General features: G+C 40.2%; 1 long non-coding RNA gene across 2 annotated transcripts; it reads right to left on the bottom strand.

The window, feature by feature from the left end:
• Positions 1 to 6,807: 6,807 nt before the first annotated feature.
• Positions 6,808 to 7,480, bottom strand: LOC143714785 (uncharacterized). 2 transcript variants are annotated; one of them, XR_013195709.1, is made up of 4 exons: positions 7,337 to 7,480; positions 7,182 to 7,245; positions 7,041 to 7,115; positions 6,808 to 6,973 (listed from the first exon to the last, which is right to left on the bottom strand). It is a non-coding gene; the product is annotated as an uncharacterized LOC143714785 (long non-coding RNA). The 2 variants fall into 2 exon arrangements; XR_013195661.1 differs by having other exon boundaries at positions 7,327 to 7,477.
• Between the last annotated feature and the right edge of the window lie 14,825 nt (positions 7,481 to 22,305).

Below are 22,305 nucleotides of genomic sequence, written 5' to 3'. Positions count from 1 at the left end.
TCCACTTAGGTGCACAGACCTCCATTTGGTATTCTGGTGGATTGATAGGTGGGATGTCTGACGGAATTGACATAGGCTCATGCCTTTTGGCATCTGTATGTGTTTCCTCCAAATATCTCTCTAGCTCAACCCTAGATGCTTTTAAAGTGCAATTCTTCTCACTGGTGAATAACTTCATTACGAATTTGAATGGGTCTTTGGGGTGGTGATGGCGCAGTGGATAAGACACATGCCTTCTGACCTTGTTCTGCTCTTTTCCATTGCTTCCTCAGCTGCCTCCTTTCTCTAACTAACCCTTCAGTTTTCTGCTGCCGTCTAGACATTCCAGGAGTAGTTTGTACTTTTTCCTTCCTTCTTTCCACACCAAACCTCTCACTTCCATATGCATAAATGATGTCCCCAAATTTATCCAGCTTCTTTTCAAATGTACCAGTTATTCTTTCCAATGCAAAGCATAGATCTGTGTTTACCATGTCCCATGCTGTTTTCTCACAAGCTCTTGGCCATCTAACTCGAGGCCTATGCCCGTTGAGGTTATTTTCTCTCTTTTGCTGGTTAATCTGACCGGGTTCACAAGTATCAATGTGTTCATCACTAACTGTGCAAACCCTCCTCTCCTCTATGACAGGGGTGATGATATCCTGCGAACTGTGGTTTGCTTCCTGTCGCTGGATTTCATTCGACTGACTTGACTGACTTCGTAAGAAGTACTGATCAATGCAAGGCCCTTGTCCCTTCTCTCTAAAGCATTTAATTTTCCCTTGATGTATCTTCAAACCCCTGACCGTTGTTGCCTTGCTCCAGCCACAGACACAAGCTTGGAGTTCAATAACTATGCTAACTGCAGAACCTGAACTAGTCTTTTGTGAATTACTCTCCATACTCATATCCGTTTCCATTCCAAAGTCGTTAACCATGTTGTCCAACATTGAGTCATCTTCCGCTCTATAGACTCTAGGGGTATTTTCCTCTTTAATTTCTCAGAAGCCTTGGGCAGGTGTCTCCAGCATCCTTTAAACACAGAGCTGGATACTGCCGACAAGGGTAACTAACCCTTACCAGGCCCATTGTGGTCTCTTTCCTCCTGTCAGCTGTCTCTCCAGGCTGTCGCAAGGTCTTTCCCTTGTTGCCAGCAGCACTATTCACCACAGTCACTGGACGTGTCCAGATCTTCATGATTTCCATTACACGAGAGTAGATGTTAAAACTTCATGCTGATTTGTACCCGGCTTTCGCCAAGATAAGCACCAACTAAGACGTAGCTTTACAGTAACCTATGCTTCTCCATCCATATAATTATCAATATACATGACATATATTTATTTGTATAAATGTTCAATATACAAACTACACATATATGCATAGCATATTGCTTACATACATGTAACATATATATGTCCCTAATATGTTTTTATATTGTCTTAATATATATTATATATTTAAAACTATATATATATATATATATATATATATATATATATATAAACATTGTGTTCACATATTTTGAATATGTTATGTTCTTATATTATGTATATTAATTGCAAAATGTTTTGCATTAATGTATGGTGTAAACTAAACAAATGTGAAAAACATGCTTTCATAAATTTCTTACATAGTTTTAAATATAGGTCATGGACGTGTACTTAAATGTACACACTTAAATGTAAAACGGTGCAGTTAGCAAAAAAGAAGTAATACAGTACAGTTAAAACATTAAAACTTTATTAAAACAGTTTTAATTTAAAAAGAAAAACTGTTAAGCTGAGCACAATTAGAAATCTACTGAGCACACAACTTCATTATATACTAGTGATGTCCGGTTCTGGAACGAATCGTTATTTTGAACCAGTTATTTTTAGTGAACCAGTACACCAAATCGGACTGAATCGTGCGAAACAGTTTGCGTCTTGCGTCAGCGCATCCACAACTAGGCTACTCACTTTCAGACACCTCTGACTCGAAATAAACCAATATCCTGGAGTATATTTTACTCCAGTAACTCCCAACAGTTCACTGAACTGAGACATGTGCTGAGAGAAGTAATGAGCACGAGCAGCTGATACTGAGCATACGCATACTACCGAACGTACAGGTACAGCCGTTCTCAATCACCAGTACAGAACCGAGAACTGTTTCTTTCGGACACAGCCGACATACTGACTAATGATCGTTGCGACGGAAGTGAATCAATCAAAACCAACTTTAGCTGGACAATAACTTTATTCTAGAGCTGCTGTAAAGCCAAAACCATCTCTGTTACTTTGATTGCCTATTATCACTGTAAAGCTGCTTTGAAACAGTCCATATTGTTAATAGCGCTATATAAATGAAAGTGACTTGACTTTACTTGACTGTTTGTTCGTTGGCCAGAGGAGATCTGGCCCCCGACTAAGCCTGGTTTCTCCCAAGGTTTTTGTTCTCCATTCTGTCACCTGATGGAGTTTTGGCTCCTTGCCACTGTCACCTTTGTCATCTTTGGCTTTTGACTTAATTAGTTGGGAACACTTAATATTCAACAATATTAATGATCTTGCCTGCTTTGACACCATTATATGAGAACTGAACTGAGCTGGACGATGATATCCCGGTTTTCTCCAGAGCGGCTATAAATTTTTTATATATATATATATATATATATATATATATATATATATATATATATATATATATATATATATATATATAATCTAAATTAATAACTTACTTTACAGCAAAAATTAACCATCACTTAACTTAATTTAGCTTTACTATGACTCTATTTTCTTCTAGAGCTGCTTTACAGCAAAAAAACAAACTTTTTGCATTATTTTCCTGTTATCACTGTAAAGCTGCTTTGAAAATATCTGTATTGTAAAAAGCTCTATATAAATAAAGATGACTTGACTTGACAGTCCTCCCAATGCTCCTCCATCCAATTCATTACTCATTGTTAAACTTCACATGCTTGTGACAGATAGAAAACAAAACAGACAGTGGTCTTTCTCACACAATTATCCCTACAAAAGAACCCATGTTTTGCAAAGGACAGATTAAAAAGACAAGCTAATTGGCATCAACCAGTAAACTGTCTGGACCACCTAAATGATTAATGACTTCATCTTTAAGCATAACCAGTCTAAAATGCTCCACATAACTGAATTTAATGTCAAATTGTACATTGTTGTCACTCATGGGTAGCAGGCATGTCAATTTTATTTTCTAATTTTCACTGAATGGAGATTCAGCCATGCATTTTTTTGTCCCTTCTAATGGGCCAGAATTCCAGGCACGGAGCTCCAGCTATAAATGTTTAACAGGTGGTTCCTCTCATATGATAAAAAAGGCATCTGTCGGATGACATCTCCCAGACCGACCGGAATGATCACAGGCCCACTAGAGCCACTGCATGAATTTTCATGGGAAAATGCAGCCCTAGACAACTATTGTGAGTGTGTGCCCATGAGTGTTCACAAGTGTGTGGAATATGAATAAGAATGTGTTGAAGCTCGGGGTTGTGGGCAGGTGTGGAGGAGATAGGAAGGATATGGTTAGCTTGTCTTTTGCTTGTCAGGGAGGCTTAGGGTGCTTTTACTGTATGGCTCCAGCATGTTAAGTACAGTTTCTGTCAGCTACCGGTAACCTTTTTTCACTATAACCTTCATGATCTGGAGGTAATGCCACAAGTCGAACACAAGCTGAGTGCCAGAGATGCACACACACCATGTGCCACTATATGCAAAGGCATGCAGCTTAACTAAAAACGAGAAAGATGATTCTAAGAAATGGAACCACTTATGAATGCGGCCACTTATCCAGATAACCTGAATAGGACAACATAATGAAGAGGGGGAGCTTAAAAGGATGAAAGAAAATAGGGCACTTTCTACATTATCTCATTGGTTAAGTTTTGATTTTCAGTCATTTCCCAGCACTGTGGGTACCTCATCTCCTGGGAATGTAAAGCTAGACATGTAGTACTCTCCTTTAAATATAATAGGGAAGCATATGCGACTGGGTCATCAGGCCACCGCACAGTCATTCATCAAACCTCTGCTTATGTAAATGCAAAAGCGCAGCAGGGAACAGCATGGTATCTGTATTCTGAGTGCCAAATTGTTCATGCTGAAAAAGTCTGATGCTTTACAAAAAATTGAGAAAAAATTATCTGCCCACTGTCATCCCTGCACACATCCTCATGATAAATTGAAGGTAAACTCTGATAGTGTGTCAGGGCAAGCAACGTATACATCATAATCCATTAGCCTCTAGGCACACAGAGCTAATCATTGTGTCTGACACTTTTTAGCGAATCAATACGCAAAGTTGTGTTTTCATATTGCATTTCCGCAATCAATTGCGATTGGATGTTGATGGAAGTTTTTATGCTGCGTGCGAAAGCAATCATCCAGGGAGTGCGGCATGATGATTAACCCTCTGGTTCTATATATCTTGTTCATCTGGACCTGGTTGTTTTTGTCTCGAGGGGATTTAAAAGAATTCTCTTAAATCAAGCCACTGCAGATCCATAAAATCATTCCATGAATCTAGAACCATAAACTATAGTTTTCTATTTCATGGACAGGTAAATGGGATTCATAAACAAAATGCAGTATTGTTTATTGCAATTCAGAAATTCATGTTTCAGAAATGAAATATGTCAAATGTTCTGCATTATGATATGTTTGTTTTTTGTTCGAATTACACAGACGGATGATAATAACATTAGCCCGTTCCCTTTTGAACTTTTTGTTAAATGTACTTGGAAAGGTGAATTAGTAATACAGAATAGGGGAGATGAAGTTTAGTTGGGTTAAAATGAGCTACTGGGTTGAAAAAATAAATAATTTGAAGAAGCTTTACTTATGGTTTATAGATATATAATCCAAAAAGTGTTGTTGAAATTGAAACAAAATGCGTTTATACAGAAGCTGTATTAGTATTATACTGTATTTATACCCTTTTAATTTACTCCAGAAAATCTAAACAAGAAGACACTGCTTGAATCACTGCTTTTCAATAGTGTACAATTAAATTTAAATGGCATTACTTATGAATCAGCTGGGTTAGGAATTCATCCATACCTATATTGAAGGGAGAGGGACAGCATTCACCATTCATAGATCCAATAGTATATCCTGATGAAATAATATATGTATTTTCAATTCTATGAACAGTCATTCATCAAATGGGTAACATTAACCTTTTTTTCTGAACACAATAATGAATAGTTTATTTATATAAAGGCTGTTGCTATCTAACTATGTTTAAAAAAATTGCAGATATTTAATGTTTAGCATACAAAATTGGTTTTGACAGTTGCAGTCCTTAAAGGTGCAGTAAGCACAGACACAGAGGATGTGTGTAACATTAAGTTTACTGTTTCACAGAACCAACATATGCTATAATGTTAAAAAGTTAGCTATAGTGATAGTAACAACCAACTCTTGCTTGAATATACTTTTGTGTACTGTATGCAAATTTAATGTTCTTCCTTGCTTGTTATCTTTGCTTTATTTTACATGAAGCATTATTTTGCTATAATAAAGAGACATCCACTCTTGCACAGCGTGTTTTGTGCATTTTGGGGGCGGAGCAATGAAGGGGGGGGGGGGGGGGGCGTGTTTGTTTGGGGTTGATTTCAAATATCAACAGTTTTTCTCAGAAATCACCTATTGCACCTTTAATGCAGCCTCAAAAAAAAAATCAAGATTCTGCGATGTAATTTATTTTCTACAATACTTCCAAGAGCAACCACTGCCAGCAGGTTAGCTGCAAACACTTCAAACATTTTCAAATGCACTTCACTGATAACTGGGTGGAAATATATCGATCAGCTAAACATCACATTTGCCTCTGCCCTCAGTGCAAGAGACAGCAACTCATCAAAGCCACTGAGTGATGATTCACACTGGCACTGGGCTGGGCTTGCAAAGCGGGATGGAGTGTATGAGGACAGATGGATGGCTTTTTTGCAGTCACAACCAAGGCTGTTAATCACAAGACAAGAGGTCCCTATGGAACGTCAGAGATTAAAGACCTCCTCCCTGAGTTCAGTCAGTCAAAGACATAGCAGGTGATGGTTAAACTGAGAAATACAGATTGTCAAACTGTCAGAGTGCCAGAACGTCAGGTTTAAGTACTGTGGGTTTGATTTAAATGTTAAATTGCCCTGAATAGAGAGACAACAATCATGTTCACATTATGCTGTCATAAATCCTCATTCATTGTGGTCTCCTACAGTACCCGTAGTCCTGTCTACTTACTTCACAAAAGAATGCATGTGTGGCGAAGCGGAGGACATTCGAAAATAAATATATAATACCCGCAAGGGGACCAAAGATCCTATAATCAATGCTAGACTACACCACCTGGAATACACCAGGAAAATAAGCCCTATACTAGGGCAAACAGGTTCATTGCCAAATGCAGGGGTGAGCAAGGATGGGTGGACTAAAATACACAAACAACAAGTCACTTTATTAAAATACAAAAGAACAAGAATGAAGACATACAATACCTAATGCCACAGTCTCACTAGTAAACCGTACCTAATAACATTTACTAAAGACACAAAGAGGAAGATAGCCAGAGGAGACACTTTGGATTTCCACCCCACACTCAATATCCAACACACACAGTGATAAAGTATTAAACGCACTATGTGCAAATACACAAAATCAAATTATAACCACAGCCAACCCCTCCCAGTCAGCGATCCAATGAAACAATGGAAAGAAAATACACAAACTACTGACGTACAAAAGATTCTATAATTCTAAAACAAAAGTACACATTCATAAACCAAGATAACAAATATATTTACTCAGAAACAAAATTAACTCAAGTTTAGACAAAACTCAAAACAATAAAAATAAAGCAAGCTTCGCCAACAAGAGCATTCAATTGAGACCCAGGCAAAGCAGCAGTGCAGTCACATTAGAAGGTTTAAATCCCCCCTCAAATAAATCACAGGAACCCTTGGACATTGTCGCACCTGCCAAAGATAAGAAACAATTACTTAGATTTAAAAACAACCTAAATTAACTTAAAATTATACATACCACAGGAGGTTTGCAGCACTGTACTACACATCGTCACTCGCCTTATGAGAATGCCGCCGCTTACGAGACAACACACTAAAAACATGCAAGCAATTCAGTCTCCCATTAACAAAGAACACTTTTTAACATACATAAACTTACCTAGCAGCTATTGCAAGAGCCAGTGCACACCAGAGAGCAAAACCAGAGGATGCATCAAACTCTCCTGCAAGCCACAAATATACTGATGTAAACATCTCAATCAAGTTCAAAGTTTGAGGTTCAAACCCAATGCTACTACACCTACCATTACTCACAACATGAAGTTTACAATGGGCAGGACCCATAGTGACGCATACCTGGCCAACAAACCACTCCCATTTTTATACTCCCCAAATTGGGCACTGATAGGCTCACAGAGTTGGCATGACACCAACCAATCACAGCAAGGGCTATACATCACCCTGCTACATTCGGCACTGATAGGCTCACAGGGTTAGCATGACACCAACCAATAACAGCAAGGGTTATACATACCCTGCTACACATGGTTTCACTTTATTTTGAAGGTCCCTTTAACGCATTCTGTTGACTATAAGTAACGTTGCACCTACATGTCTACTAACTCTCATTAGAGTGTTAGTAGAGTAGACTGGTGGGTTAGAATAAGTTGGCATGTACTAGCAAAGTTACTTACAGTCAGTAGTGTCTGGTGGAGGACCATCAAAATAAAGAGTTAGGAGATATTACACACTGTAAATATTGATTTTGGTTAATTCACACTGCCAGTGATTTTCCGTAATCTGTGAGTGCATTTACACACATCCCGTAAAGATCCCGTTAAGCAACGTGACGTCAGGATGTGACGTGTAACATACACGTCGAAAACATGTACACTAACGCATCGCGTAACGTTCTGCAAAGCTGGCGAACGATCTCAGCTTCAGCACGCATATAGTAAGGAGCTCCCTGGACTGATCCCGACAATGTTACTAGGTCCCCATCCCAGCATTGATCCCGGCATCAATCCCGGGACGTGTTTGCATTCAAACAGAAGGCACTCTAGGAATGTTATGGCAATTTCCCGGGATCACACGGGCTGTGTGAAATCACACACACGGGCTCTGTGAAAGGGGCTTTATAGTCAAAAGAATATTTTATATATATATATATATATATATATATATATATATATATATATATATGGTGATGATTAGGAGGCCATGATGGACAGAGGCCAATGGACAAATTTGGCCAGGATGCCGGGGTTACACCCCTACTCTAGGTAGTGAAGCTATTTTATTGATCTAAACTAATAAAGGCATAAAACCAACCTAGGATCATTAGAAAACATGTGCATACCATTTACTGCAGTTTTAAGCTGAAATGGCCACTAGTGGCAAAAAAACACCAACCTTGTTCCTGTTCATACCAATTATGATTACAATGGCAGATTTCTTGTCAATTTCTTGCCAATGATTTTGTTTTATTTTTACCAATGTGCATGATTTGTAAACTAATACATTTTCCCATTTGCATCACACAACCAGCTCTGTGAGTACTGTATGACTTTTCCGACTTAGTAAACTTGTTCAGTATCTCACCTGGTACAGCATTGCACTTACAATATGGCGTGAGTCCCATGAAACACAAGTCACAATGAAAGAGCTCAAATGCTTAAATTGGAACCATAGTATACAGTACTACTTTTACTGTTGTACCATAACATATTATGGAAGAAATACTAACAGTGGTATGCTAGTATGCAGTTCCAAATTCAGCAAAACACTTAGATGCAAGCAAAACTGGCATGTTTGCATCAGCAAATGTATTATCATCTCACATACATCATTTTAGTGTCACACTGGACATTTCATTTTGAAACTGCCACGATGCATACAACAACCAACATCACAAAACATGGCCAGAGTGACGTTTATCTGTTTTCGATCAAGCTGAACATGCTTTTAGCGCAAACTCACTTGAAATTTCACTTTCAAAGTGTCCCAAAACAAAAAGCAACATAATATAATTTTGCAGATATGTAGCCACAAGCATGCTTTTCTAATGAACCTGGGTGACAAAAAAGCCTAAAAAATATAAAAAATAAGTAGTGAAGTAGTGTCAACAAAAGGTGTGTGTAGCATTTTCTCTGTTGTGTAGAATCAGAGTTAGAGATGTCTTATTCCCAATCAAATCACTCTTTAGAGCTGGTTCATTTTGATAACGTATACATTTACATGCACCCTCTTAATGCAATTATAATGAGATTTAGGCAATATTGAGCTTAAACTTTACCTCTTGTAAACAAAATACTGGGAGAAAGAATCCAGGAAGGCACCGGTAACACCAAAGGGAAACACTAAAGAGGTGCAAACAGAGGAAGGAACCACTGAGGGGCTGGCAGAGGAGGCCACAGAGAATCGGAAAATTCACCCTGTCCTGACAACACTTGAGGGCTGAAGGTCCATGGCGGAGCCCTCCATGGTGTTGATCAGGGCTGAGCCAGGGGAACTGCAGACCGAGTAATAGTCAGGTGGATCAAAGACTAGAGCGAAGATGGAGAGATTGCTCATCTTATGGGTGAAGGGCTGAGACGAAACCAGAGTGATGTCTGACCAAGATGGAGCCGGAGGGATGAAGTACCCTGGCAGAGCCTAAAGCCCGAAAGACCATGGAGGAGTCAAGGGAGCAATTGGCCATGGTGGAGCTGATGGGTCGACGAGCGAGGTGGGTGTGGGCTCTGGCACTGGGTCTGTGGTGGGCTTTGGCTCAGGATCTGGCTCCGTGGCAGGCATGGGGGCTTGGTTTGTGACATCCTCTAGCCCATGAACACGGAGAGTGGAGGGGGCAATGTCCTCCCCGACCATCCCCACTGTCAGGGGGAACCAACCAGCCACAACGCCACCAGTTGGAGTTCCCCATTGGCATCAACTAAAGGAGGTGGTCCTCGAGCCCGCTCCAAAAACAATCCATCAGAGTGTTCTCTTTCCAGGGCAACCAATGACATAAGTCCCGTCTTGGTCCTGTGTTCTGTCATGGCTGGTCAGGCATGGCGATGCAAAGGACGAGAGGGGGATCTAAATGCAGCTCTTTACACTTTATTAACAACAAATAAAACTAAGAAGATTTTCCACAGAAGAAACAAACGCAACAGCTTACACACATAGGTGAAAAAAAAACACAGGATTATGAACCTAAACAAACTAAGGACTTAAATACACACATGATACTGATAAACTAAACAAGACCATAGAAACAAACTCGAAACAAAAACTAAGGAAACCGGAACTAAGATACAGGGAAATGGAACTAACAAAATAAAAGTCATTTACAAAGGAAATAGAAACAGATCAGGCTAGCTATTACAGCAACATGGCCACACATAGAAAGTTCTGTGTTGTTATATGCTTTTTTATCTTCAAGTTTCATACATATAGAAGTGCTACATTTGGACTGACATAGCTGAATCGCTGTCCCTGGGCAAAGATGCTGACAACACTGCCATGCTTATTTGGATGTGTTCCACATTGAAACAGCCACACTGTAAATACAAAATGAGATCCATATCATCTCCCTAAGAGGCCATTTTCTCCCCTGCACAGGGCTCCTCATTGTTTCATGCTCTCCGCCACTGTGGTAAGCGAGAATTGAATCAAATTGACTGCCACAAAGGGCTAAGGACAGGGAGAGCAATGAATTACCTGAAATTTCTATTTCATCTTTCCTCACATAACCTCAAACAGTTCAAATGCCTCTTGTTTTGAGTGCATTCAATGTCGTTGGAAGCTTATGTTGCCGCGTGCAATTGTTTAATGCTGTTTTTCTTTTTCAATGCATTTTGTTATTTATCTCAAATTACCTGGAGTTGAGAGCCTCAATTATGTTATATTGACATGGGTGGGAATTTTGTCTAATTAAGGCTTATATCAACTTGAGTCAAAACCAAAGGATGGGGAGTTCTTAAAGGTACATATAATTTTTTTTACACAGATACATATGGATATTTTATCAGCTTTTTCCATAATTGTTTCAATTTTAGATCAAGTTAGATCAAGCTATTCAATTCATTCACAAACTGAAATAAAATGTTTTCAATATGCCACTTGTCACAGAGTCAGGCACACATAACAGCCCCAGTCGTCACTAAATCACCAGGACCCGCCCACTCGTTCACAATCACCAGAGTACTGACTCTCTGCACCTGCACTCCCTCATCAACACACCCTTTATATGCCCCGTTCAACTTTCACTCCTTGTCTGTTCCCGTTGCAGTATATACTGCTTTGTGTGAAACTCCTGGCTAATCTACTCACCTGAGAGCATATCGTTCTGTATTCAGTCTCCTGTCCATCATCCTGATCCAGATCACCTGTCTTCGTGTTCACTCGTCACCTGCACAGAGAATCCACTCATTGCCAGCTAAGTCACCATCATTATTCTACTGGTCACCATCCTCTCACCATCATCTGGTTCCCGTTGTTCCACCGCCACTCTGCTTTTAATAAACACTGTGTGCACCTAAACCTGTCTGTCTCCTCCTGTGTTTGTGACATTTGTACACTTTTTGTTAGGATTCAAATAAGACAATTAAAATTGTATATAGACATAATTTTTGTAACAGCTGCATGAAAATATATACACCAAGTAATTTAATTGGGTTCAGAATGTAAAAAAAAAAAAAAATCAGGGATGTCAAAAGAGACATAATGACAAAGGGGGGACTGAAATATTTATAGATGACCTTCCTCTCTCAAATGTAAGGTGGCATCTACGTTAGAGAGTGACATATTCCTGAGAGGGGTGATGACATTCACCACCTTCTGAGAGAAGAGCTTTTCCTATGCAAACTGACTGCCCTCATCACCCAGACACATCACCTTGAACAACCCCATTATGTTTGACATATTCTTTTTTCCTTTTACCATTTGGGTATTCTTCTTGAGTATTACGGTTATCCTTATTATTATTATTAATAATAATAATTAAACAGAGACTTGGTTAGTAGTAATGCCATCTTCCATGGCTGACTTTTGTGACAAAACATCAATAATTCCTTTACAGTAGATTGACTAATCATGCCTATTTATTCCCCATTTGTTTCATTATTTACATTATCAGACATATTTCTCTAATCTTTGTTTAGCAGGCTACTATGAAAACAATTAACATCCATCAAAAGATTTGTGAAACACCACCACAAAGTGTCCACCACAATGATTTCAGATTATAAAACTTTATAAAAAGAAAATACTGCAACAAAATTTATATCAATTTGATTGTATAAAACTGTATAATGAGCAATAACCACACAAGTGTTCTAACCATCCATGTTCAAATACACATTTCTATAGGTGGCATTTCAAACATTGACAATCTACTATTTCTGGAAGTACCCCTATATAGAGCATATAACAATATGTTTATTAGTAATAAATACTGGAAATGAAATGTTTTATTAAAAATCAACAGCAGTTCAATTAATTTCTTTTCATTTGAATTCTTCCCCCTTAAATCAAAATGTAACAATTCAACTTACAATTCTGCTTAGTCATGTAAATTAACAACAAGTCCAGATAGAGACATTGCTCGCTAACACTGAAAAAATGACATCAGCGTCCCGATTAAATACATTTTGTCCTTGCCTGCTCAGCGACGCAGAAGCTGAGCAGACTCTGAATCGCTGAGGAGGTAATGAGTGATTTCACAATTCCCTGTATTTCATGGGTGAGAGGTACTTGTTCTTCAATCACGGCAACATCTGGTCACATAATTACAATGTGCCTCTCTGAACTTTTCCTGGAGACAATTTTCAACTCTCTAGGAATAAAAAAAAAAAATGTTAATTTGGTTATTTATACATTAGGTTGTTTTCACTCCCCTTTACATTGAGGTTACTGTGGATGATGGAAGCATGCAATCTGAGCATTAAAGGCATACAGATCATGTTGACATTAAATTCTCATAGGAATAGTGTTGCCCATCAACTATAGATTCTACCAGCCGTGACATTGGTAGGATGCTGTATTTCAAGTGAAGGGGAAAAGGGATATAGGCTCATGGATGCATGAAGCCTGTGATTTCAATCCCAATCCCATTAATAATACACAACCCTCCAAAGACACCTGTGCACATTATCCAAGCAGCAGTGCAATGTGATTTAAATTGAAGGAAATTGAAGGCACATAATTCAAGCTGTTCTTTTTTTATAGTTGACCTTGGCTTAATTTGTCTATCAGTATTCACAAGACATATTTTTTCCTCATGATACCAGTGATGATTTGGGTGCAAGACAATGAATTATGAGACCATTTTAAATGTACACACAAGCAGGCCTATAGCAATGGCAAAACAAAACTCTCATACAGCAGAAACCAACAGTTCAGGGAATGTCAGCAAAAAGGTGTGTGTGTGCGTGCGTGCGCGCGCGCGTGCGCGCATACCAGAAATCTTTTACCTTGTGGGGCCTTTTTTTTTTTTTTTACTATGAGGAAAACAGCTAATAAATTATAGGAGATTATGTTTTTTGAAAATGTAAAAATGCAGAGAGCTTTCTGTGTTTGGTAGGTTTAAGGCTAGGGGGTTAGGGGGTAGAATATACAGCATAAAAATCATTATGTCAGGAAAGTCCCCATAAAACATGAACACTCAACATTGGCCTGCCTTTTTTGAACTTGCAGCAGTGAACCTGAATGGTTCGTGATATACATTCATCAAAATGTCAACATTCTCTTAAAGAGACATGGATTACAAAGGTGTGTATTAAAGGAATAGTGAAATTCTGTCATTTACTCGCCTTCACTTGTATAATTTTCTTTCTCCAATAGAGCATAAAATAATATATGTATTTCAGGGAAAGTCAATGGGGTCCATATCTTTCAAGCTCCAAAAAGGGCATAACGGTAAAGTATCACACTCCATTGCATTTCATTGTATGTACAAAAACACCTGAGACATTCTTCAAATATCTTAATTTGTGTTCAGCAGAAGAAAGAAAGAAGTTTAGAATGGCATGAGGGTAAGTAAACCCTGATTTACTGGTATGCGCACAATGCAGTAAAATTACTGTAATTCATCGGTTTATTATTTCTTTCTTTCTATCTTTATTTATTCATTTATTTTTAGCTACTGTACATGTTTCCCAAGCCACATGATGGTATTAAAATGTAGTTTATTCTTTTTGTTTATGCTGAATTGTTTAGCATATAGGCCTACTGTAGTTTTTTATTTATACACACGCAGTCAAACATTTTAACTGTTATTATGTTTCGCATGATAACTTAATAACCAGTTGTCATGTTCTATATATAACAGAACTACTTCGTTATATGTATGAAACATATTTAGCATATTTTTTGCATAATTTCTAGTAATCAAGTCCACAAATGCTCGATTAGGATGCATTAGTGCTCAGGCACTCATGTGAAGAGAACGTGTGCAATCAGTGTTCCAGACATCAGTCGAAGGCAGACACTGACACTGAGCACAGTCTGCTAAATTTATCTGAATGGCATACAGTTCGATTTTGGCAACAAGATTCACTTTGCAATCACATCACTCCAAGTATAGTATTGTAAATACATGGTTTTGGGATGCTTAATATGGTGTATATGTGACATATCTCCACTTATAATGAAGACTATCTAATATTCTGGTGGAAAATGAGCAGTCGCAAGACGTCCGGTCAGAGACGTATATCTCTTTAATGGGTGGTAATTTGCAGCCTCAGTTAAACAGTAGTGGTTCTAAATGAAATAGAAATAACAATATTCAAATGATAACATATTCAAGATAACATTGTTCATATGGTTATATGCACAGAAGAACATAAGTTAGCATTGCAGTACTAAGTTATCCATACATTGTAACATCTAGAGTCAACAAATTTGACTAATAGTACCCACTAAATACTACTATTAGTGATATTATGTATGCAATGACTTAATATCTCACAGGTATGCAAATATAAATCACTTAACATAAGGACCGAGTCAAATAACACAGATAAATGGTGTCACGTTCTCTGACACGTGATCTCAATAGAAGCAATTGTACAGAGATGATATAATCATCATATATCCCTATTCTATCATAAATAATCCTATATAGGCTACATACTCAACTTTACTAAGAACTTGAGATTATATGCTCACAGATAGATATTTAACTCTCTTTTACATGTATTTACCTCAGATAATCTCTGCGATGCAATAAACAAATGCATGCGTCGTAACATCAAAAGATATCAAATTACGGGTTTAACATCAAAATAGTAATACTTGAAATACAACTCGCAAGAGTTAATCAATAACTGAACAAAGATTACTCACTGGTATATGAACGCACTCTGTCAAACCGATCTAAACAAGCAGCATAACTCCATCAAACTTTCTCGTTGTATGCGCTATAGACCACGCCCCAATGACTAAACTGCTCCGTTAATGCACGTCTTCAATCTCTTAACCTAATATTAATTTAGCCACAAGGGGGCATTAGTGTCTCTTTTATACATCTAGTACAGATTGGAGAGCCTTTTCAACAGCCGCCCCCACATTTGCTCTGTAAGTGTGTACCTTAAAAAAGGCACAATTTGGGAACAATAGTAAGGGTAATCAGTCTGGCAGATTAGGGAGGCTGATAAAACGGGAAATTGGGCGAAGGTAGATTTTGTTCTTTACGTCAACCTCGGCCACCCTGACTCTACCATCTTCTCCAGGGAAAACTTTAGTAACTTGTCCAACTGGCCACAGAGCCCGAGGGAGCTGCTGGTCAACTATCATGACAATAGTTCCAGGTGTTAAGTTTCCTGACTCTCTGTGCCATTTTTGGCGTGACTGAAGTCCTGGTAGGTAATTGCGGATGAAATGTTTCCAGAAGTGGTCTGCCATAATCTGACTATGCCTCCACCGTCTTCTACTCAAAATCTCTGATTGTGGATACACCACTTGGGGTAAGGATGAGTCCAGCCGCCCCATAAGCAACATATTAGGAGTGATTGGGTCCAAGTCAGCTACATCAGACGAGGTATAACCGAGAGGTTTAGAATTGAGAATGCCCTCAATCTCAACAAGTACAGTTCGTAGGACTTCCTCGGTTACAATCTGATCTCCTATAGTAGCACAGAGGGCAGTTTTAAGGGATCGAATTTCCCTTTCCCAACAGCCTCCAAAGTGTGGAGCACCAGGGGGGTTGAACTTGAATCGAATCTGTTGGCTAGCTAACTGCTCTTTTAATGTTGGGTGAAGTGCAGAGAAAGCTTCTTGTAACTCTCGATCACCACCCCGAAAATTCGTCCCATGATCTGAGATGATCTCAAATGGCTTCCCCCTACGGGAGATTAATCATCTGAAGGCCATTAAGAATGAGTCAGTGTCTATGTTGCTGAGGATGTCTAAATACACAGCTTGTGTTGTTAGACACTTAAATATAAGCCCCCATCGTTTCTCATTCCTCCGTCCAATTTTAACGAGTTAGGGTCCAAAGCAATCTACTCCCGTTGAGTAGAAGGCAGGTTGCAATAAGCGCAGTCGTGATGGGGGAAGGTCAGCCATCTCCTGAGTGCTTGGCTTACCTCTCAACGTTTTACAGCCTAAACAAGATCTTTGATGTTGCCGAATAACTTCCCTGCCCTTTAAGATCCAGTATTTACGTCACACTTCTGCGAATACACGTTCTGCTCCTGGATGGTGCAATTTTGCATCAAAATCTTGAATGATCAACTTGCTCAGGGGATGTCTAGAGGAAAGAACGATAGGGTGAATTGCACATTCCTCTAATTGTTCTGTCCTTCTGAGGCGACCACCAACCCTAAGGAGCTGCATATCACTATCATATTCCGGAGCAAGGCACCGGAGACGGCTACTCGTGGGTAAAGGTTTACCTGACTTAAGATGTCTGACTTCAACAGGGAAACTTTGGCTCTGTGCCAGGCGGAGGAGAGCTAGTTCTGCTTCTTGATATTCATCTGCAGTCAGAACATCATTATCCTCAGCCGCCCCATGCAATACCCGGGCAGTAGTTTTGAGCAAATTGTCATAGGACTGGAACTGAGCACAATCAGGCAACGCTGGATTTATGGCTGGAACAGTAAGCCCGCAAAAAGTAGCTCGTTTCACCTCCCCATCCTCCCTCTGTAGATTGAGAAGTGGACTCTGAGGCCACTGATCTGATTGCAGAAGGAGAAAAGGTGGACCCTGGTTCCACCGGCTTGGATTGGACAACTCAGCCAAAGTTTTGCCACGTGTGATGTCATCGGCTAGATTTGTTTTGGAATCTACATAATGCCAAGCCCCTGGGTCAGTTAATTCCTGTATCTCTGCAACTCTCGTTGCAACAAAAACCTTAAATCTACATAAGTCAGCTTGGATCCAGGTTAGCACAGTAGTTGAATCAGACCAGAGTGTGACATGCTGGATTGGAATGCTGAGCTCTGACCTCAGAAGTTTAGACAGCTGAGCTCCAGTTAAGGCAGCACACAGCTCCAAACGAGGGATTGACTGCTGCTTTTTTGGGGAAACTCTTGAACGGGCAGTCAGGAAAGCTACTTCTATGTCTCCCTGGGAACTCTGTGTCCGTAGATAGGCTACGGAGCCGTAGGCTTGCTCTGAGGCATCGCAAAAGATATTTATCTCTCTTAGACATTGGGTGTTGTCTAACTCTGCAGTAATATAACACCTGGGGAGAGAGATGAGTTGGAGGTCTGGCAACTCCAATTCCCATGCCTGCCAGGCGTGGAGTAACTCACTTGGTAGTTGGGGATCATCCCATTCCCTCTTCTTGTCCCACAGTCGCTGTACTAATATTTTAGCTCTGGTAGTGTAAGGGACAATGTAACCCAATGGGTCATATTGGCTAGCCAAGACCTTATAAATGTTGCAGATTGTGGGGACTGAGTAGTCAATGGGACGGTACTTGTACGACAGTGTGTCCGATATGCAGTGCCAGTGTAGTCCAAGTGTGGATTCTTGAGCATCTGGTTGACCTTGTGTCAGCCACAATTCAATACTGGTGGACCTTGCATGAGATGGGACATGGCTCAGAACATTAGGGAAGTTACTAGCCTATTGTCTTAAATCAAACCCACCTGTAGCAAAGAGGTTTCGCAACTGTATCACCAGTGACTCTGCTTCTTCCTCAGAACTGAAACTTTGGAGGAAGTTGTCCACATAGAAGGATTTCTCAATGCTTTCAAGGACATCTTCTCCTGGTTGACTATGATCCATGATGTGTTTCTGTAATGCAAATATTGCACAACATGGACTGCATGTCGTCCCAAAGGGAAGGACTTGCCACTCATAGACTTGGGGAAGCTCTTCTCTCTTGAGATCTCTCCACAGGAAGCGTAACAGAGGGCGATCCTCTGGCAGTAGACGCACCTGATGAAACATTCCCCTGATGTCACTGCTTAAAGCCACGTTTTGCTCACGGAACCTCAGCAGAACAGACATCAGGGTAGGGCCTAATGTAGGACCGGAAAGTAAGAGTTGGTTCAGGTTCTTCCCTCCGTGCTGAAAGGAACACTTGAAAACGACTCTGTTCTTTCCGTTGTGCTGAGTCATATGGTGGGGGATATACCATGATTCAGTTGTCTGTTCTACCTGTTCTACCTATCACTGAAGCATATCCTTCCTCCTCCAACCTCTTCATCTCTGCCCTGTAAGATGCTGCTTGAGTTGGATCTTTGGCTAACCTCCTTTCTATTCCTCGGAGACAAGGCAGGGTACTATCCTTTGGGGCTTGCAGTATGGGCATGTTCTCTGTGGTGGTGTTCACTGGGCAGCTCTCAGAGGGTCCATGATCAGGGGAATCATTTGTCTTTGTGGTGGGTCGAATATTAACCTCATGGAGGACCAACAAGTGTCTGCAGTTACAGATCTTGCAAAGAGTTCTGAGATTACATTTTGCAGCTTGGTGCCCTCGCCCACAACGCCAACAGCGATTGTTTGTTTGAATCCATTTCACTTTCTTATCTCTGTTCAACTGACTGAAACTAGTACAGCCATTCAAGTAGTGATCATGTCCATCACAATATGGACATAAGATATTTTTCTCTCTGGACTTAGACTCAGTATCCTTCACTGGCATGGATCTTAAGACAGTGCATTTCTCAGTACCAAGGAATATACTTGTTGGGTTGGTTGGACGTTTTGAATCCTTAATTTGTCCCTTTCTGCTCATGGCTACTGGCTTACTCGTGGAAAGAGAGAACCTGGAATGATCTTCTTGAACCTGCAGCTCGAACTCTAGCCAGGCTGAGAAATCCAGTAATGTAGGGATAGATACTCGGTGGGGATAGATAAACATTCTGAAGCTTGTCTGCAGATCATGTGGTAGCTTACACAATAACCTTGACACGTGGGATCCGCACTCCAATTCAACATAACCCTTCTTGCCCAAGTCATGAAGTCATGTCTGACCCGATCATCTGCAGCATCATTCACTTTTTTAGGCAGCTTTGATCGGGGTAAGGGTACAGGCTTAGCTTCTTTGGCACTTTGTGGAGGATGAAGACGAGGCTGTGGGATTGGTGAGGACATACCTGTTAAATGATGACTGGGCTGGTTGCTTCCCACTAGCCGTTTCATCTGTGATTCTAGAGCCTCATTCCTTTTTTCTAACGGTCTCATTTGTGCATTTGTATAATGCCGCAGTTCCTCATTCTCTTTTTTAAGCTGCTGGAACTCTGCTAAAACTACTGATGACAACTCAGGAGAGGAGATGTTATGCTGCTGTTCATCTTCCCAGATAGAGCTCCATTCTATTGGCTGCCAAGGCTGAGGACTCGGTCTGTGTTCATGGCAGGTGGCAGCTATGTTGAGTGAGGCTGCTCCTGGTGGCTCATAATCTTCACTCAGTTCAGGAGAAGAAGTGTCTGCTCTGTCCCATGATTGTAGCCTTGGGTGATATCTGGTGACCTCAAAGTCTGATAGGTAACTAGGTAGACGCACTGATCTCTGGGGTCTGACAGTGGGCTCAGTAGATCTAGGTCTGGTATCAGGATCACTCTGATGCATATTACTTGTGACAGCTCCTAATCCGGCTCGAAGGACCACTTATAATGAAGACTATCTAATATTCTGGTGGAAAATGAGCAGTCGCAAGACGTCCGGTCAGAGACGTATATCTCTTTAATGGGTGGTAATTTGCAGCCTCAGTTAAACAGTAGTGGTTCTAAATGAAATAGAAATAACAATATTCAAATGATAACATATTCAAGATAAAATTGTTCATATGGTTATATGCACAGAAGAACATAAGTAAGCATTGCAGTACTAAGTTATCCATACATTGTAGCATCTAGAGTGATATTAGTGATATTATGTATGCAATGACTTAATATCTCACAGGTATGCACAGGACCGAGTCAAATAACACAGATAAATGGTGTCACGTTCTCTGAAACGTGATCTCAATAGAAGCAATCGTACAGAGATGATATAATCATCATATATCCCTATTCTATCATAAATAATCCTATATAGGCTACATACTCAACTTTACTTAGAACTTGAGATTATATGCTCACAATTAGATATTTAACTCTCTTTTACATGTATTTACTGTTATGTATGTAATACTGCTATTCCCCCATTGTGCCTGTAGGTGGCACTGCCACTTGTATTAGTTGTGTTCCTATATAATAAATTCAGAAGAAGTAAAGTATCCCTGAATGTTGGCTGTGTTATTTGAACGTGGTTTGCCACAAGTGTTTTATAGATGTTATGTCAGTGGAAAACATAACATATTTGGCGACGAGGTGGATTAAAATTACCACGAAGCTACTTCAGTGAATCGTGAGTAGTTAGGCGTAACGTTACTACAACTTTTATATTGTTTTCTCTGCGTAGCTAAAGTGATCTAGGTTAGCTAGGATGGCTGCTACCATTGGTCACATGGAAGGTTTTGATGAAAGCGTCGAACCGTGGACCACTTACATTGAAAGATTTGAACACTTCATAGAAGCCAACAGTATTGAGGCAGACAAGAAAGTGCCTGTGCTACTCAGTGTGATCGGAGGAAAAATATATGGACTACTCCGAAGTCTTATCGCGCCGGACAAACCGGGAGAGAAAAGCTTCAAGCGCATCACAGACACGCTACAACAGCACTTCTCTCCGAAGCCCCTGGTCATCGCGGAGCGTTTTCGTTTCCACCGGCGGAATCAGGAGAGCGAGTCGGTGACACAGTATGTTGCAGTGCTTAGAGGGTTGTCAGAACACTGTGAATTTGGGGGACATTTGGATGATGCACTTCGCGATAGATTTGTGTGTGGCTTGAAGAGTGAGGCTACTCAAAAGCGCTTGTTGACTGAGTCTGCGCTGACGTTTCAGAGAGCGGTAGAGTTGGCGGTCTCCATGGAAACGGCGTCACGTGAAGCACACCAACTCAGCGGATCACTGACGGTAAATGCACTGTCTTTATCAAAGAGTAAGACTGCAAACAAATGCAAACGATGTGGAAAGACTAACCATAGTGAAGATGACTGTTGGTTTAAAGACAAAAACTGTAATGCTTGTGGAAAAAAGGGCCATATCAGTCGCGTTTGCAGGACAAGTAACGTTAATGATGAAAGAAAAACAAAGAGTGGAAACACAGCAAAAGCTGCACGGCCAATGAAAGCATTTAAGCAGAAAGGCTTTATAAAAAAAGGAAATGTACATCCCCTTGATGCTGATGCAGTGTCCAATGATGATGACACAGACTCTGATTTAGCTCTGTATAAACTGTCACAGCCAGGAGAAAAGTCCAGTATCACTGTGAAACCAGAAATTGAAGGTATGCCACTGGAAATGGAACTGGACACGGGCGCAGCAGTGTCATTGATTTCAACAGAGACTTATGATCGAATATTGAAACACCTGCCCCTATGCTCAACGGACATTGTTCTTTGGACATACACTGGGCAAGCTTTGCGTCCTGAAGGTGTAATTGATGTGCATGTGAAAATGGGCAAGCAGACAGCTGTTCTTCCATTGTATGTCGTGCAGGGGGACTATCCAGCACTCTATGGCAGAGAGTGGTTGCGTCAGATCAAACTGAACTGGAAAGAAATAAAAACAGTCAAATTGAAGACACTAGAAGCTGTGCTGCAGAAACATGCAGCTATTTTCTCTAAACAGTTGGGAGAAATGAAGAACATCAAAGCTAAAATAACATTGAAACCTGGATACAAACCCAAGTTTTGCCAGCCCAGAGTCGTTCCGTATGCTCTTCGTCCGAAAGTCGAAGCGGAGCTGAACCGTCTCACTGAAATTGGAGTATTGACACCGGTACAGTACAGCGAATG

The sequence above is a fragment of the Siphateles boraxobius genome, unplaced genomic scaffold (genome assembly GCF_051911475.1).
Source record: "Siphateles boraxobius isolate OS27281-9 unplaced genomic scaffold, OSU_SipBor_1 1, whole genome shotgun sequence".
Lineage (NCBI taxonomy): Eukaryota > Metazoa > Chordata > Actinopteri > Cypriniformes > Leuciscidae > Siphateles > Siphateles boraxobius.
Note: the sequence above shows the minus strand (reverse complement) of the source record. Positions and strands in the feature narration are given on the sequence as shown.